The following is an 18,731-nucleotide window of genomic DNA, read 5'->3' on the forward strand; positions in this document are numbered from 1 at the left end:
TCAGGATCATTGATTGGGTTTGAACTCCCACCTGGGAGGGCCAGAGGCTAAATAATGGCAGCCCAGCTTGCTGAGGGAGCCAGCTGTGCTCACCCGTTCCAGATTTCTCACCAGGAAACTGAGCACAGATTGCTCAATAATTTGCCTTCATCTTTTCTTGGGAGCAAAGGGGCAGGTTGGTAGCGGCTGCATTTTGGGTGCTAGAAACCTGTCCCTCTTACCACACTGCACCTCACCCCTCCCCACCCCACTTTCACACACATACACACACCACCACCACCATCATCACCACCACCTCCACCACAGCCTCCACCTCCTAGGTGGGCTGGGTGATCTTGCTTTGCCTTTAAGCAGAGTTGTGGGTTGTGACTGGTTTAGCTGAAGCCAAGGAGTGCTCACTATCTTGGTTCCCTTTTCTACACAGATATTTACCTGAGTGCCCCCCCTTCTCTTCCCGCCCCTACTTCTCTCTCTCTCTCTCTCTCTTTCTCTCTCTCTCTCTCTCTCTCTCTCTAAATGCCAGAGTCAACACACTCTCCCAGGCCCACTAGGATTGGTGGTGACATAGTGTGCAAACATTTCCTGCCCTCAAAGAGCTTACACCCTAATCAATAAATCCCCCCCACCCCCCTTACCCCCTCACCCCCTCACCCCCTCACCCCACCTCCCCCCTCCCCACTCCCCCCTCCTCACTCTCCCCCCCTTCCAAGGTAGATGTTCATTTGCCAGCACTGCTGTTGCTATGGGGATAATGAAATCACTATCCCAAGGCAGGGCTGATTACCATGAGATCAACAAAGGGAGCAGTGGGATAGCCAGTGTGATCACAGAAGGCCCAAGACCCCTTTTCAGGCAGCTCCTCTGTACAGCTAGGGATCTTCGCCCTACAGGATCCAGGACCAGCAGGAGCTGAAGAGTCTCTTGCTTTCCCAACTCCACCTGCAGGCTGGGGACATCAGCTTGAACTTCACATTTAGGGCAGATGTGAAAAAGCTCTCAGAGCTGGATGAGGTGTCTCATGCCTGTAATCCCAGCAGCTCTGGAGGCTGAGACAGGATTGCAAGTTCGAAGCCAGCCTTAGCAATTTAACGAGGCTCTGGGCAACTCAGTGAGACCCAATCTCAAAATAAAATATAAAAAAGGGCTGAGGATGTGGCTCAGTGGTTAAGCAACTCTGGATTCAATCCCTGGTAACAAAAAAAAAAAAAAAAAAAGGCTCTCAGAAAGGCAAGTGGATTTTGATGGGACCCAAAAGATCCCAGGACCCTACCCTAATTGCTAAGGGAAAACAAGAGTAGATACACTAAAAGGAAACTAACACAAACCTCCCCAAATAAACCAAGAACCCAGAGTTTGTGATACTACTGCATTTCCTCTACCCCCAGGCACTCCTGACCCTGTGATAAATGCTGCTTTCCCTGCCTGGAACCCTCTGCTAATCCCTGGCCTATCCCCCATAGGCTGGGACCTTTGTCACTACCCCAGGCTAAGAGAAGTCCCCCTGCTAGTGATCCCTCACTTCTGAAACTCCCCCCTTGGAACCACTATCAGTTTGTTATCATAAGTTGATCAGTTGTCTGCTTTTCCCATTGAATTTGGTGAGACCAGAGACCAGTCTGAGTCTTCTTACTTCCTCCAGCCTTCTCAGCCTGGCACAATGCCCAGCACTTGAAGACACATAAATGGGAAAGAACCCAAATCAGTAGGAATTCTAGTGAATATATAGAATAAGAAACGCTTTCTCTACTTAAGAAAATCTTGAATTTTTCTATTAAAACACTCATTGAATTCAAGATAAACTGAAAAACGTCATACGGATTTCATATGGAAAAGCACTTTAATTTAAAGAATCAAAAAATAAATAAATAAAGAGTATTTCATAAAAATCAAGAGGGAAAAAATCTACCATAAACAGGTTCCACATGAATAACAGCCATAAAATATTTAAAAGCAAAATAGCAAATCTCTCCATGGTTCTGAGCATCAGAAAATCATGGAAGTGAGCCACAGAATTTGCACAGAAGAGGTTATACTCAAGAATTTCTTGCCTGGTGTACTGGCACATGCCTGTAATCCCAGCCGCTTGGGAGGCTGAGACAGGAGGATCTCAAGTTCAAAGCCAGCCTCAGCAATGGTGAGGTGCTAAGCCACTTAGGGGGACCCTGTTTGTAAATAAAATACAAAATAGGGCTGGAGATATGGCTCAATGGTCAAGTGACCCTGAGTTCAATCCCCAGTACCCACCCACGCCCCCCCAAAAGAATTTCTTTTTCAGCTGTGTTGTCATTCTTGGGTCAAGGATAAAAAAAACATTTCCTGACAGTATGCATAACTTGAGAAAGCTATCCTGGCATATATAGCAATAGAAGAAGAAAGGAACCAAAATCAGGATCTAAAGAGGCGAAGTTGTCTGAGCACCAAAATCAATGAAATATACTGAGACACTGAAGATAATTTAAAATTATAATCACAAAACTGAATACAAAATCCAAAAAGAATTTTTCAGAAAAAGTAAAGTGCCCCAAATTATATATCGGTTGTGATATGTGCACTTTGATATGCATCACACTCCACTAAAAATAAAATGAACTATATGATAACTTGACACATGTAATCTCAGATTAAATTAACAAGGACTGGAAAATTAAGGGAAGAGTAGGAAAAGTAAAGGTAGAATTCCAGAATCGCCTAGTATGAAGCAAACATTAGAATGTGTAGTTGTCCCTGAGTATCCACAGGGAACTGACTTCAGGGTCTCCCGAGGATACTAAAATCCTCTGAAATTCAAGTGCCTTATATAAAATGATGTATTATTTGCATATAACCTATGCACATCTTCCATACATTTTAAATTATCTCTAGGCTATTTATAATCTCTAATACAATTCCTACACGTCACTTCATTCACATGGGTTCAGCATAGTACATGGCATGGCAAATTTTAGCTTTTTGGAACTTTCTAAAATTTTTTTCAAATGTTTTTAATTTGTAGTTGGTTGAATTCATGGATGAAGAAATTATGGGTAGAAAGGACCAACTGTTTTTTGTTCTTGACCTTGAGAATTAAAGAAGTGTAGATTTGTTTGAATTTAATGATGGTAAGAAAATTAAGCACTACAGAAAAATATAAAATGAAAACTAGGTTTTCTTTCCCTTTCTTTGCCTCTAGTTTTTTTCTCCCCAAGAAAGTAACAGAATATTGTCTATCCTTGAGGAAGGAGGCAGGAAGTTTATCCACAAATTCACATAAATGAGGTCACACTATCAGTCTTCCTTCATGAATTTCAGACTGTTTATCCTGTTAGAAAGTTCTCTCTGATCTAACGTAAATAAATTAAGGTTTTATTGTAGCCATTTTATTAATTTTATTTTTACACTTACATCATTGATAAATTTGGACTGTATTTTGATATAATGAGTAAGAAAGTCTTCCAACTGTATGATTTTCCCTGTAGTTAGGCAGTTGTCCAAAAAACCTTTGCTAAATAATCTATCTTTTAAGTATTGATCAAAATGCTGTCTTTTTCACATTCTGATTTCTCATCTGTATTTGGATACATTTCTGACTTTTGTATACCTCTGCATTGTCTTATCACTTTCTTCTCCACTGCTAAATCGATTTTATTTATCTATTTTAATATCCCCCCACCCCCACCCCCAGTGTTTGCAGTACTGGGGATTGAACCCAGAGGCACTTTGCCACTGCTACATCCCCAGCCTTTTCTTTTTTTATTTTGAGACAGGTTCTCATTAAGGTCCTGGGTCTTGTCTCAAATGATTGAGCTCCTCCAGTCTTGGTCCCCCAAGTTGCTAGGATTATAGGCATGCGCTGCCATGCCTGGCATGCGCTGCCATGCCTGGCACCAAACTGGGTTTTTACATTTTACTTTTACTTTTGAAATAACTATATATTTACAGTTTCAAAAGGAGTACAGAGAAGCCCCATGTATTACCCAGTGCCTAACAATGGATTTATATTATGTAACTATAATACAATATCCAAACCAGGATATGTGTGTTGGTACAGTGCGTACATTTCTGTGCCATTTTATCACATGTATAGGTTGAAGTAAGCACCACAACTATCAATGCACAAAACTTTTCTTATGTCATCACAGTGTCCTCAACCACTCCTGACCTCTCACCATTCCTAACCTCTGACAACCACTAATCCATTTTCCAGGTCTATAAATGTGTCATTTTCAGAATGTTCCATGACTGGAATCATGCAGTGTGTGACATTTTGAGCTTGGCCTTACTCTTTCAGCATGATGCCCTTGAGAGCCATCCAAGTTTTTGCATGTATCAATAGTTCATCCATTTTTATTGCTGAGTAGTATTTTGTGATATGGATGTAGCACAGTTGGTTTAGTCATTTACCTATTGTTGAACATTTATCTGTTTCCATTTGGGGGCTATTATAAATAAAATTTCTCTACAGGATTTTATGTGGATATAAAATTTCATTTCTCTGAGATAAATGCCCAGGAGTGCAATTGTTGGTCATATGGTAAAGTGTATATTTAGTTGCTCCTTTAGAAATAAGTAAACTGTTTTCCAGAGTGACTATACCGGATCAAATGAAGTACAGAAATCTCAACTCCCCTTAAATGTCTCTGTACCCCAGAATTTATAATATAATTTTCTACATACATTGAAAAACATCCCCAAACATAATTCTTAAAACTCAGGAGAAGGAAAACCTATTAAATTCAATCATATTTTTGCTTACTGTGTTCTTTCTTCCTCTCTGACATTCTAATATTGCTGCTTTTATTATTTCCTTTTAGTTTAGAGAATTCATCTGCCACAAACAAATTTTTTTAGCCTTCCATTACATAGAATTGTAGATTTCTTTGAACTTAAAAAAAAAAAAAAAGTTTACCACTTCTTTTGGCCTGTTTAGTGTCTGATAAGAAATCCCCTATATTTTAATTGTTTTTCTCCAATAGGTAGGGGGTCATTTCTCTCTAGAAAAAGTTTCTTTTTTTTTTTTTTTGCCTTCCGTTTTCAGAAGTTTTACTGTATTTCTTGTTGTGAATGTCATGTATTTAGTTTTGTTTTTTTTTTTGTTTTTTCCTGTTTAGGGTTCACTTAGCATCTTTTTTTTTTTTTTAAAGAGAGAGTGAGAGAGGAGAGAGAGGAGAGAGAGAGAGAGAATTTTTAATATTTATTTGTTTTTAGTTCTCGGCGGACACAACATCTTTGTTGGTATGTGGTGCTGAGGATCGAACCCGGGCCGCACGCATGCCAGACGAGCGCGCTACCGCTTGAGCCACATCCCCAGCCCCCACTTAGCATCTTAAATCAGTAGATTTCTACCTTTTGGCACATTTGGAAATTTTCTGGCCATTATTTCTTTGAATCTTTTCTTAGTCTCATTCTATTTCTCCTCTCCTTCTGGGATTCTTGATGACACAAGGTTAGTTTTTTTGTTTATTCATTTTTTCCTAGTTTATTTTCTCTCTGTTGTTCACATTGGATGATTTATGTTGATTTTACCTTCTGGCTCATTGATTCTTTCCTCTGACCTCTCCTTTCTCCTGTTCAGCCCATTCATTGACATTTTTATTTCAGTTCTTAGGTTTTTTAGTTCCAGGATTTCTATTTTGTTCTTCTTTGTATCTCCTATTTTTTATCGAGATTTGCCATATTTATAGTTGTTTCAAGTGTGTTAATTTCTCACTGAAGCTTTTGTGTGCATGATGCTGGGATGGAGCCCATGGCCTCCTGCCTATTAGGCAGTGCTCTATCACTGAGCTACATCCCCAGCCCACTCCTTGAAGCACTTTTATGGTAACTGTTTTTAAATCTTTGTCAGATAATCCTAACATCTGTCATATCAGTTTCCATGTCTATCAATTGTCTTGATCTCGAGTTGAAACTTTCCTGGTTTGTGATATGATGAGTGGTCTTTTTTATGGAATCTTGCACATTTTGTGTATTGTCCTATGATAATCCGGATGTTATTTGAATCTTGGGCTTCAGCTGGCCTCCAGACACATACCATGCTGATGGATATGGAGGGGCTCTGCCTCATGACTTCCAGGTCAGGGTAGGAATCTAGGTTTTCAACTCTGCCTCCACTGACCCCAAGTGGAGAGGGGCTCCTTGTTACTACTGGAAAGGAGTGGGAATTCCAGCTCCCTACTGGGCCTTCTTCTCCACCAACGTGGCTGGGAAGGACAAGACTGCCTTATTACTGCTTTCCATGTGACTTCTACTGACACCATGGGATGCTTTTGAGTTGCTGGTTCCTCTAGCATCCTGTTCTAGACATAAGAGAGAAAGGGGAGAAAAGCAAACTCACCTCTTTGTGTTTTCTTAAGCCCCCATGTCCCTAGCTGGTCGAGGTCTTCTCTCCACCTTCCAGAGTCTTTTTCATGTGTATATAGAGAGTTGGCCCTCCATACCTGCAGGTTCTGCACCCACAGATCCAATCAACTGTGGATTGAAAGTATTCAGAAAAAAAATTTGCATTTGTACAGAACATGTATGAACTATTTTTCATTAATCCCTAAATAATACATACAATAATAATTTCCATAGTATTTATACTGTATTGGGTATTATAAGTAATCTAGAAATGATTACTTATAATCATTTAAGTAATGATTATAAGCTGGGGTGTATGCTTAGCCTATATAAAATCCTGGGGTTAATCCCTAGCAATAAAAGAATGTCTTTTTTAAATAGATGAAGTAGACAGGATGATATGCATAGGTTATATGCAAATATTATACCACATAGATTTTGGAACCAGAGCAGAGCCTGGAATCTCGAATACCAAGGGACAGCCAAAGTGCCCAGGAGTTTTAGCCAAACTTAACAAGAGAAGTAGGTGAAAGTATGTCTACTTAATCTTTCCACCAGCTTTAATTATTGTAACCCTGTAACATGCTTTAAATTTCTAAGTGGGCTAGTCTTAAGTCTTTACCCATTATACTTCTCTTTTAGAATTATCAAAGTTACAAGTATTCTCTAGGTGAACCTCAACATTTTTTAATGTTTAGAATAATGAATGTAGGTGTGGCCATGAGTAGCTCTTAAGTTTATGGATTATAAACAAAGCAGCCAGACATGTTGGCACATGCCTGTAATTCCAGCAGCTTGGGAGGCTGAGGCAGGAGGATTGCAAGTTCAAAGCCAGCCTCAGCAACTTAGTGAGGCCTTAAGTAACTCAGTGAGATCCTGTCTCTAAATAAAATATAAAAAGGGCTGCGGATGTGGCTCAGTGGTTAAGCACCGCTGGGTTCAATCCTAATATCAAAAAAACAAAACAAATGTCTGCTAGTGTGTTTGCCTTCTAAGTATCCTTCAGTAGAGTTAGAAGTATTTTAAGTTTCCTTTGTATAAATCTTTTCATTCCTTGCTCAGTTTACTCCTGGATTTTTTCATTCTTTTCTTGTAGCTATTTTAAGGGACACTTTTTCTTTGTACCTTCTAAGTGGCATTTATTTTTGTGTTAGAAGGCCTTGTTTTCATCTACTCTCTTTACCAGCTTCTCTCAGCACCATTAATGATTTTTAGTTTGTTCTCATGGATTTAAAGTACCAAATAACACCATATGGAAATACTTATATTTTTTGTCCTTTTTCCATCCTTTCTCTTGGCCTTAGAGCCCTGTTCACTAATAGTAGAGACAGTGCCTTCTTATCTCACTCCTGACTTTAATGGGGTGCTTTTAGTGTATTCAAAGTAGATGTGGCTGCACCTGGTGACACATGCCTGCAATCTCAGTGACTTGGGAGGCTGAGGCAGGAGAGCTGTGAGTTCAAAGCCAGCCTCAGCAAAAACAAGGTGCTAAGCAACTCAGTGAAACTCTGTCTCTAAATAAAATATTTTTTTAAGTGCTGGGGATGTGGCTCAGTGATGAAGCACCCCTGAGCTCAATCCCTGACACCCACCCTCCCCAAAAAAGTAGATATGATTACTTTTAAGATTTTGGTTTGTAATACTTTAAAAAAATAATAATAATGCAGGGGACTGTGGGCATGGTGGTGAACACCTGTAATTCCAGCTACTTGGGAGACTGAGAAAAGAGAATTTCTTAAGCTTAGAAGAATGAGACCAGCCTAGGCAACACAGCAAGACCTCACCTCAAACTAAAGAATAATGAAGAGTAAAAGACTCACCTACATCTGCTGCCTCTTTTATCACAGAGTAATAAATGAAACATTTATAGCAAAAGCCTTGGATAATTTTGGTTGACAACAATTACTATAATATTTCAAAATAGTAGGATTTTGAAAGCTTTGAACAGAAAGAAAGTGTCTGAAGTGATAGATAAGCCAGTTACCCTGATCTGATCATTACGCATTGTATAAATATATTTAAATGTCACACTGTACCCCATAAATATGTACAATTATGTGTCAATTAAGAATATATGTATTTTAAATGACAAAGGTGTTTAAACACTAAACCTTCCCATCCGCAGACTTACAAAATATCTCCTAAATAGCTCTTGGAACAAAAAGAAAATTCAAAAATGAATCGGAGTATATTTAGAGAATGTGTGCATCAGCTTTGCATCACTGTGACCAAAATACCAGACAAGAACAACTTAGAGGAGGAAACGTTGATTTTGGCTCTTGGTTTCAGAGATTTCAGTCAATGGTCAGCTGATGCCAAGGCAGAAACATCATAGCAGAGGGGCATGGTGGAGGGAAGCTGTGCAACTCGTGGCAGCTGGGAAACAGGGGGCAAGGGGAGGGGACCCTAAGCTGTGCCCCAGAGGCCTACTTCCTCCAGCCACATCCCACCTACCCGAAGTTTTCACCACCTCTCCACAACTCCATTCAAACTATTGATTCATCAAATGGATTAATCCACTGATAAGGTCAGAGCCTTGTGATCCAATCATTGTCTAAAAACCTCACCTGTGCCTTTGACACAGGAGTCTTTTGGGGGACAAACCATAAAGAGAACAATCTACACAAGAGCAGAGCTGTCTTCATCCAAAGTCTTGGAACACAGAACAACTTACACCATAGTAAGCAAACGGGAGAATTTATTGACTCACAGATCCAAGTATCAGAAATACCAGGGTGGAACAGGGCACAGCTGATTCATCATCCATGCCCAGAGCAAACCCAGAACCAGACACCAGGCAGGCAGAGAAGCAGCTGACCCATCACGTGTCAGTGACATTACAGAGCTACCGAAGCCTCAGACACTGCTGGTGGGAATAGCAGCTCATCCAGCCCTCAGGCTGCCAGAGCTTGTGGTAGGGCTCTTAGGGATGCTCAGAGGGCCACCTGGCTAGGCTTGGGCAGAGGCCATCTCGACATAGGCACCTGGAGTGGGGATCCCATTGATTACTTATTAGCAGTAATAGAAAAAGAACCAGGGTTATGATGATTTTTTTTCTTTTATAAGTTAATGCAAAATCGAGTTTAGCAGCATAGTAACTTTATTCCCATATTGAGATCCTGGAGTGTTTTCATGAAAGGGACAGAGTCATAGCTGGTGTCCCACCGAGGATGCTGGAAAGTAAGAGTCCATGTCTCAGTGCAACCCTCCGTGTCTCCTCCTCATCTGTGATGTCCTGTGAATATCTGATCCCTCCCTAAGGGGACAGACAAAATGAGGGTTCTGGTTATTAGCTATCTTTGTGCCCCTTGCAGGACCACTGGTCTCTGGCTAGCAGCATGGATTTATTGTGTGCCTGCTGTATGCAGTGGGGATCAGAGTCCCAGGAACCAATGGAGGGACTTGGGGTGTTCATCTCATGCTCCTCCCTCACCCCATTCATCCTCCATAAGGAATTACTGTACTTCCCCTAATGTTTCATGTTATTTCACACCTTGGGGCCATTCAATATGTTGCTCCTTGCCTGGAATGCCCCTTTCCTCCTAGCAAACTTCTCCACCAATGACACAATTCAAGTATCTTTCCTTCCATGAAGCACATCCAGCCCAGGAGAGTCCATTCCACCCTTCTGGTGTCACCACAAACCTCTACCTGCTGGCCACCCTGTGTCCACATCAGTGTCCCTTGCTGGAGTGTGGACCTTCATTGTTAAATGAATGAATGAACAATGGTGGCGATTATCATGGCCAAGTGCATTGCTGAGTTTCCACCACCCAGCATAGCATCCTCTCCTTATACCAGTATGGGGTCACACATCTGCCTGCCACACAGCAGATTCTCCAGGGGTGGCTGCAGCCTCTCTGGTTCAGATAGTTCACTCCATGAATAGAGGCAGGCTGAGCAGAGAGCCACAGGGAGACATGGGGTGCAGGACACCCCAAACTGATCCTCCTTTGCCTTTCTGTTCCCAGAAACTCCACCAAAGGCAAGAATAAACCCTTTGAACTTCCATTTAGGAAAAAAAAAAAAAAAAAACAGAAAAAAAGAACCTTTTTTCTTTTGAGGCTCTTACTGTGAGAAGTAGGCAGAGCCTGTGGTTTCCCGGCCTTGCTGGTGGCCCCCCACGTCTGCCCCTTCCTGGGTTGCCCCAAAAGGCTTGCAGGCGCCTTCAGATCCGTGGTTGTTTTTCACAGAAGCATTTGTGTTTTCCTTCCCTTGGCTTCACATTGTCTTTCTTGGAAAGCGTTGCAGATGTTGGGCACAGTCAGAGCAGAGGGGCGCAGCTTCAAACGATGACTGCATCTGTGAGGCTTCCCAGCCAGGAAGTTGCAGGACCCCTCGGGGCTCTAGGTTTTCAGACACCTGAGGGTCTTGGCCTTTGATTCTGGTGAACAGAACTAATGTTCAGGTCTTTTGCCTGGAAGTAGCCGTTTTACACTATGACTTCCTGGTGTCTGGTGGAGCTCTGGGACTCAGCAGGCCAGTGGACCCAAGCCCCAGGGCCTCCACTTCTCATTGTCTAAGTAAGCATCACCTATAAAATGGGAATAACAATGCTACCTTCAAGTGGGTGTTGCAACAATTGGCTAATGCATTTGAAACTCTCCAAGGGGGAAAGGGACTTAGCTTTTATAGTCATCCTTCAACATCCTTAGGAGATTGGTTCCAGGTGCTACCACAGACACCAAATATACAGATGCACGTGTTCCTTATATGAAATTTTGTAGTATTTGCATGTAACCTGCACACCCTCCTGTGTAATTTCAATCTTCTCTATAGTACTTATAATATCTGGTGCAATACAATTGTTATATAAGTAATTATTATACTACACTCTTTAGGGAGATGAAGAAGGGAAAATCTGTACATGTTCGGTACAAATGCAAGAGTTTTTTCAAATATTTTTCAATCTGAGGTTGGTGGAGGCCAAGGATACAGAGGGCTGACTGCATTTGCACCCATTCAGATGCAAGGGAGGTGAAAGGCACGGTGGATCAGAATATCCGGGTTCAAGTCTGGCTCAGCCGTTATCAGCTGCACAACCTTGAGCAGGTTATTTCTCCTGTGTGTGTAAGTCTTCTCCCATGAAGTTGTGGATGATGTAAGGATTCAGTGGGATAAAACATAAAGAGCTGTAAGTTCCATGTCTGATATGTTTGAGAAGTATCTCACTTGTAAACAATTTCAGTTAATGATAGTTGTGTTAGTCACCTTTCCATCACTGTGAGAAAAATATCTGAGAAATCAACAACTTGTAAGGAGGAAACATTTATTTTGTTTCAGAATTTTCAGAAGTTTCCTTCCATGCTCACATGGCCGCATTGCTTTGGGACCTGTAATGAGGTAGAGCATCCTGGCAGGGAGCATGTGGCAGAGAAGCAGCTTGCTTCACTGTGATCAGAAAGCAGAGAAAGAAAGGAAGAGGCTGGGTCTCAAGATCCCCTCCAAGGACATGCCCCCAACAACTTGTCCCCGCCTCTTAAAGGTTCAACCACCTCCCAACAGTGCCACAGGCGGGTGACCAAGCCTTTAACACAAGGGCCTTTGAGGGACACTGAAGATTCATTCATTCACTCCCTTCTTACCACTATCATTATCCTATTATTTAGATCTGGCAACTAACGGATACTTTGTAAGTTTTAAAAAAAAAAAACAGAAGCAGCTGAGGATACCACAGGTTGAAGAGATCATAGAGCAACTAGAACTCTTGTGCACGGCTGGTGGGAATGTGAAATGGCCCAGCCACTTTGGGAAACAGTTTGGCTGGTATCTTCTAAAGTTGAACATCCACTTCTCATATGACTCCACACTCCCGCATTTAAGTATTTACCAAAGAGAACCTAAAGCTTATATTCACACAAAAACCTATATGCAGACTCAAAAAACAAATCACACTACACACTTAGGCTTCCATTAGACAACATTCATAAAAGGTAAAATTATGGGAGAGGTAGTTAAAAGCAGGCACCCTAACAGATACTTGTATGCCCGATGTTCAGAGAAGCATTATTCACAATAACCAAAGATAGAAAACCATCCACATGTCCATCAACTGCTGAATGGGAAAGCAAAATGCAGCATATGCATATATTTGCATATATATTATACAGCCTTTAAAAGGAAGGAAATGCTGGCACACGCTACAGCATGGATGAACCTTGAAAATATTATGCTAAGTGAAACAAACCAGACACAAAAGAACAGATGTTGGGTAATTCATATGTGCAGTATCTAGAAGAGGTCAATTCATGGAGACAGAAAGGAGAACAGAGGTTGTCGGGGTCTTGGGGGAGGGGCATTATAGTTTAATGGGTACAGGGTTTCTGTTGGATGATGTAAAAGTTCTGGAAATGAATAGCAGTGCTGGTGGCACAACCTTGTGAATGTCTTTAATGTCATTGAATTGTATCCTTAAAAAGGGTTAAATGGTAAATTTTATGTTGTGTGTATGTTATCACAATTTGTTTTAAACTATAAAAACAGAGAACAGATTGTCAGGGACTTAGGATAAAGTAGAGTGAGGGAATTTGGGCAGAGGAGGGGTGATGGGACTCTTCTGTATCTTGATTGTCATAACGATCACATGACTGTTCTTTTATCCAAATGCAAAGAACCATATACCAAAAAGAATAAATTTTACTCCGTGCAAATTTAAAAATGATTTTGTAAAAAGATAGAGATGCTCCAGCTGGGCTCTGACTGTATTAGCTGGTTCATTCATTTAGCCAACAAATATTTATTAATTCCACCTGTGTGCCAGGCACAGCGCCAGGAACCGAGTCCCCAGAACCCTAGGGATAGACATGGTGTGGATCCCGAGACAGATGAGCTGGAGGAAATGAGAACCGTGTGGCCATAGTTATAATTGAGATAAAAATCATGTCAGTAAGTTTTCCCTTGGAGACTATCTCTGAAATCTGGTGGCTCTGGATGCTTTAATATCTTGTCAAGTGAATTTTTAGTTAAATATTAAATATGTTTGCACAGCAGTCCCTCACCCCTGCCTCCTTGGGTCTGTGTCCCTTTGATGCTCTGTTTTTGGGGTTTTTTTTTTAACGTCCTTAGTTTTGGTTTTGGTTTTGTTTTGCCTGTTTGCTTTGTTGCCCTGCCCCTATGCCTTGAGGCGGGGGTGGGGGGGATGTTTTAAAACAAAGAAAGCAGCTCACACTTGGGGGGCTTTTAGTGAATTTCCTTTGCCTCCCCCAGAGCAGGGGCTGGGGGAGACCCCCATGGAGGGTCTCATCCCCCCAGGCCCCAGTATTCAACCTGCTGTCAGCTGTTTCCTCCCATATTCCCAGTGAATAAGCAAAAGAAATGGTTCCATCACAACAACAACAACAAAAAGATTGGCTTTAAATAAAAAAATAAAATAGGGAAAACATTAACCCATATACTTGAAATTCTTGGGCTGGGTTAGCTTCAGACATGGCTGATCACGTGGCTAATTAGCTTTATCAGGATCCTCTGTCTCTTTCTCTCCCTCTCCCTTCTGAAGTCCTGGCTATCCCTTGGACATCTGAACCTTCCTCCTCTGTGCCCATCTCTCACAGCTGCAGCTCCTCCTGATGTGAGAGATAAGGCAACAGACACCAGAGTCTAGCAACGCTGACCTTCTGCTTAGAAACACCACGCTCTATGTCAGTCATTTTACTCTCTTTATTTTTCTTGTGAAAAGCAATATGACAAGGTTTTATTTAGATGCCATCATCCCTGTGCATGACACAAGACAAGGCCACTTTCTGTCCCAGCTGCAGTACTGAAATCCCCAAGCCAAGGAGCCCCCTATTTCTTGGCAGGGACACTCCATCAGATCATGAATGAGCAGGCATCCCAGTGAGTGACACAAATACAGTGGCTCTTCATTGTCTGTGTAATAGACTGGCAGAGAGTCCACTCCTACTAGGTTGTCTGGATGTCAGGGATCCAAAGACAGAAGCATTAACACCTGTCCTTAGGAGTGCGTGATCTAAAGAGAGAGATTTGCAAAGGACATGTTTAGGTGATCCCTTTTAAATAAGAACAATAGCCAGTCGTGGTGGCACACACCTATAATCCCAGCAGCTCAGGAGAGTCACAAGTTCCAAGCTAGCCTCAGCAACTTAGGTGGGCCCTTAGCAACTCAACAAGATCCTAATTTATATTTTAGTATAAATAAATATAAATTATATAAATACTTTTTATACTAAATAAAGTATTAAAAAAGGTTCAGTGATTATGCTCCCCTGGGTTCAATCCCTGATACTTAAATAAATAAATGGGAACAATAGGTCCCTGAGAGCATTTTTTAATTTCATAGGAAATAGTGAACAAAAGTTTCATAGGAACTAAATCTTGATATATAAAACACAAAATTATAAAAATTAAGTTCATTCATATTTAACGATGTTTATGTTATAATTGCATCCTGGGAAAATTTTTAGAATGAAACAAAGTATTTTTTTAAATATTTTGATGGTATCTTACCAACAGCCTACATGAAACCACAATATGGTAGTTCACATTTGAATGTCACAACATGTTAACAAAAGAGAGTCATTGCAAAAATATCCATGAGTTTCATCAATCTTCTTATCAGGCTTTTTGATCTTTCTCACTTTCTCTTTTGAAGCTGGCATTGTGTCCTTATTCCTGGCTGGACTCTTCTTTAGTTGTTAACTAAGCTCACTCTGCCAAATCTAGAACCTTCTGTTGCTGCCTTGTCTGATCCAAGCAGTTCTCCAACCTCACTTTCCCTGACTCCACGAAGTTCTGCATCTTTTTACAAGATCTGCATTTTCACTTCCGTGTTCATCAGCTCTGCGTGGCTGTAATGCAATACCCAAGATAATTGACTTACAAAGAGAAAAGGTTTATTTTGGCTTATGGTTCTGGCAGTTCCAAACCATGATCAGTGGGTCCTGTGACCCTAGGGTGGCCCATCACGGTAAGGAGTGAGCGGTAGAACGAAGTGGCTCACCTCCTAATCAGAAAGCAAAGCAGAAGAAACAGGAAGAAGAAGAGACTAGAGTCCCACAGTCCCCTCCATGATAATGCCTCCAGGGACCTAAGGTCCTCCTCACTTCTTGAGGGTTCTACCACCTCCCAGTAGCACCACCCTGAAGACAAAGTCTTTAACACTTGGACTTTTGGGAGACACTTATACTACCCACATCAATTTGCCTCCTATTGTTTACATTTGTCATTTATAATGATCGTCCCAACATTGCCCAACAAGAACAGTGGCCTGATGAGCGTGGACAGACCCTAGCGTCAGAGGTGGATGTATCTGATTTTACCAAGGGCTGTTTAGCTGTCACTGTTTCTGTGTTGTGATAACTTTGGCTTCTCACAGGTACTGAATTGTCACTGCACTTAAGATTATGTTTTTGCTCCTGCTACATAAGTCTGATTTATTGCAGCCTTAAATCCTTAAATCCCTGTGCAACTTCAAACCTTCCAAACCCCTTCAGTGACAGCCCCTGGGCTGAAGTCCAAGCTCCAAACACAGCCCTATCTCTTACTTGTGTTTACCTACTTGGACCATGCTGGCTCTGGCCAGTGGCTTTGTCCAGTCCTTGCCCTCCTCCTGAAATGTCCTTCTTCATGAACTTCCTGATAACCATCTCCTCCTTCCAGACCCCACCCAGGGGTCTCAGATCAATTGAACCATTTTTCCCTGCAGGTCAAATTCTTCAACTGTGGGATCTGTCCTCGTAGAGCTATACTAAAATTTATTAAAAATCTGTTGTGATCAACCCCTGCAGGTCAAATGTGAATTTTTTTTCTTTAGTGGTTCTATTTTTAAGAATGTTTGCAGTTCACCTCTCCCTGTGGACAGATGTTTACTTCAAGAAACCCTGCAGCCTAGGATTGTGGACACTTCAGATTTTACTGCCTATTTTGCAACACGTAGCTCTGCCTCGTCCCACCATTCATAGGCTGTATCTAATAACAGTCAGCCTCTCTGTGGTTCCCAACCTGATCAGCCTAACCATAGTGATGCCAGTGTGCATATGGCGTCCATCAAGACACATTGGAACAAATGTGAGCAAAGCACAAGCCTACAAGGAGTTCAGCACATCATGTTGGCTCATATTTAATCAAATTTATGTGATACTATCAATTTGGAAAGAATGCTTTCAATTGCCTTTGACTGCGTATACCAATCAGTACAATTTTCTGTTAACGAATAAGATGTTTCCTTTCCCTCCATATATTAGAACAGTTTCCCTGGCAACTAATGTGATGCTCCAAATTTCTATTTTAGTGTGTTTTAGAATAGATAGGCAGAGACACAAACTATTTAATTGTTCCAGGGTCTCTTCCTCTGTGAAATCCTCCCTGCCCACCTGGTGGGGCCAGGTCCTCCGTCCTAAGACCCGCTGGAGACTTGATCTCAGCCACTTCATGCTTGTCTCTGACCCACTACAGCACACTTGACCACATCTGCCTCCGTCCTCAGTTCCTGATTTTATCTGCAGGACCAAATAAAAAGCATTTATTCAATTAAACTGAAGACAGAAGGCTGGGAGTGTATTTTAGTGTAGAATGCTTGCCTAGAATGTTTGAAGTTCTGGGTTTGATCTCTAGCAAAGAGGAAGGGATGGGTTGGGGGCGGGAGAAAGAGAAAAAGGGAAAGAAAGACCCAAGAAGAAAAAATACTCACATTTTCAGTCCAGGGAACGTTTTAGTCTCAAGAGCTATATAACTTTGAGCCTAAAACTTCCCCCCGTAAGCTCCCAGCAGCCAGAGTAATGATCATCAGTGGCAGGTAGCTGGGCACCAGGAGATGCTCCAAGTCCACGTTCCTGAACTTCACTCCTGGGGAGTCTCCTTCGGCAGGTCTGGGGTGGGACTCAGGAATCAGCACTTCCTAACCTGCCCCTGGTCATGGTTGCTGCCTGACCTGGTGTGGCCCCAGAGCCTGAGGACTCCGTGTACACCAACATGGTCACACGACTTCATTTAATGTTCATTTCCAGTGGCTACTATAACAATTTACCACACACTTGGTGACTTGAAACAACAGAGTCATTTCCTTATTGTTCTGGAGGTCAGAAGTCCAAAAGGGGTCTTACAAGGGAAGGAGTGGGGGACTAGTGTCAAAGAGGCTTCAGGGCTGGTTCCTTCTGGCCTTTCCCAGCTGGTAGAGGCTGCCGCATTCCTTGGCTTGCAGCCAGGTGACTTCAGACTCCCCGTGGTCTTCACCTCGCCTCCTCTGACATATTGTCCTTGTTCAAAATGACCCACTACACTACCTAAAAAGGATCCATTACACTGGGCCCACCTGGATGAGCAGGGTCATCTCCCCATCTCAGGGTCCTTAATTTAATCACTTCAGCAAAATTCCTTTTGCGATAAGTGTTAGTTTCCTGTGGCTACAACAGTATGGCCAGGCACAACTTACTGCCAGGATTTCGTTCCAGAAATGTGTCATTAGATGATGTCATCATCTCAAGAACATCATAGGGTGTATTGACAAACTGGGAAGGCTATGTTGTCAACAGAGCGATATCTTTTTCTTTTAGCAGTTCTGGAAATTGAACCCGGGGGCATTCCACCACTGAGTCACATCCCCAACCCTTTTTATTTTTTTTTGTTTTGAGTCTCACTAAGTTGCCCATACTGGCCTCAAACTTGAATCCTCCTGCCTCAGCCTCCCCAGTAGGTGATATAATCTTATGGGACAACCGTCATATATGTGGTCTGTCATTGACTAAAATTTATTATGTGGCAACCAGCCAATACTACAAACTGGGGTGGCTTAAACAACAGAAATCTCTCAGTTCTGTAAATCAAAAGTCCAGAATCAGTGTGTTGGCCTGGGCACACAGGCTCCCTCCAAAGCCTCTAGAGGAGACTCCTTCCTCACCTTGTTCAGCAGTCCTTGGTGTGCCTTGGTTTGCAGGTGCATTACTTCCAGTTCTGCCCTCTTCCCTCTGTGTGCGTCTTGCGTCCTCTCCTTTTTTTAAATAAGGGCACCAGTCCTCTTGCATTTAGTGCCCACCCTGATGCACTATGATCTCATCTTAACTAATTATACCGACAAAGGCCCTATTTCCAAGTTAAGTCACATTCTGAGTTTCCGGGTGGATGGGAATTTTGGATGATGCCATGGAACTCAGGATGCCATAGAAGGTAACATCGTCACAGGTTCCAGGCTTCAGGACATGGAAACCTTTGGGGATCATTATTCTGCCTACCATATTGATCATCCTACAATTAGATTGGGCAGATAGTTAAACCCCCTTCATAGTCAAGGAAACAAAGATGGTGGGGGGGGGACACCCACTTCTCCCGTGCCATCAGAGTCCCAGCATAGCTGCAGCCCCGACCTGCTTCATCAGCAAGGCCAATGCCCTGCAACCACACTAACAGGCAAAAGGGGTGAGTGCTCTGTGTGCATAGGCAGAGAGGGGAGGAAGGGAGTGACATTT

At 42.1% G+C, this 18,731-nt stretch overlaps 1 protein-coding gene and 1 long non-coding RNA gene across 2 annotated transcripts in view; one reads left to right on the top strand and one right to left on the bottom strand.

The window, feature by feature from the left end:
- Col23a1 (collagen type XXIII alpha 1 chain) overlaps window positions 1–18,731 on the top strand; it is a 361,425-nt gene that overhangs the window by 172,258 nt on the left and 170,436 nt on the right. The window lies entirely within an intron of this gene.
- The window catches only part of LOC144366147 (uncharacterized), a 106,863-nt gene continuing 94,442 nt past the window's right edge, over window positions 6,311–18,731 (bottom strand). Inside the window, exon 3 of the long non-coding RNA XR_013425033.1 lies at window positions 6,311–6,444. This is a non-coding gene — a long non-coding RNA (uncharacterized LOC144366147). The remainder of the gene's footprint in view (window positions 6,445–18,731) is intronic.

Source organism: Ictidomys tridecemlineatus, chromosome 1, assembly GCF_052094955.1.
Source record: "Ictidomys tridecemlineatus isolate mIctTri1 chromosome 1, mIctTri1.hap1, whole genome shotgun sequence".
NCBI classification, from domain to species: domain Eukaryota; kingdom Metazoa; phylum Chordata; class Mammalia; order Rodentia; family Sciuridae; genus Ictidomys; species Ictidomys tridecemlineatus.